Genomic DNA, 1,060 nt, shown 5'->3' on the forward strand with positions numbered 1-1,060 from the left:
GGTCACCGGGGTACGGTGCTCCGCACCAGTTGGTGACCCACACTCAGTGTATCCTGCAGTGACACACACTCCCAGTAATACATGGTCACTGGGATTCGGTGTTCCACACCGGTTAGTGAAACACACATGATACATCCTGCAGTGTCAGACACTCCCAGTAATACATGATCACTGGGCTAAGCTGCACCCCACCTGTTCGTGACCAACACTCGGTATATTCTACAGTGACTTCCTCGAATACATGATCACAGAGGGACGGTGTTCCACACCGGTTCGTGGCACTCACTCAGTCTATCCTACAGTGACACACACTCCCAGTAATACATGATCACTTGGAGTATGATGTTCCACGTGAGGTAGTGACTCACACTCAGTATATCCTACAGTGCAGACACGGCTACTCATACCTTCTGATAGGTAGTTGCGCGGAACAAGGACTAATTTAAAATACACAATATTCCACTCAAGACAATAGCTGAATAATTTAAGCAGCCTTTTCGTTTCAAACACAAGTTTATGTTCAGATGTTGCAATGGAATCAAACCGCAGTGGTTATTCAGGAAATTTGACTGAACGGAATGGTATCACAGTTCAGGTTTCTATACCCGTGACCAAAGTCCAGGATGTAAAATTATCAGTCACAGAGCAAAACCAGAGACCAGCTCACAAACAGATTTGCACAATTTCAAACGCTACATAAGAACATAAGAACATAAGAACATCAGAATTAGGAACAGGAGTAGGCCATCGAGCCCCTCGAGCCTGCTCCGCCATTCAAAAAGATCATGGCTGATCTGGCCGTGGACTCAGCTCCACTTACCCGCCCGCTCCACATAACCCTTAATTCCCTTATTGGTTAAAAATCTATCTATCTCTGATTTAAATACATTCAATGAGATAGCCTCAACTGCTTCCCTGGGAAGAGATTTCCACAGATTCACAACCCTCTGGGAGAAGAAATTCCTTTTAATTTGGCTCCCCCGTATTTTGAGGCTGTGTACCCTAGTTCTTGTCTCCCCGACCAGTGGAAACAACCTCTCTGCCTCTATCTTGTCTATCC

The sequence above is a fragment of the Pristiophorus japonicus genome, unplaced genomic scaffold (genome assembly GCF_044704955.1).
Source record: "Pristiophorus japonicus isolate sPriJap1 unplaced genomic scaffold, sPriJap1.hap1 HAP1_SCAFFOLD_35, whole genome shotgun sequence".
Lineage (NCBI taxonomy): Eukaryota > Metazoa > Chordata > Chondrichthyes > Pristiophoridae > Pristiophorus > Pristiophorus japonicus.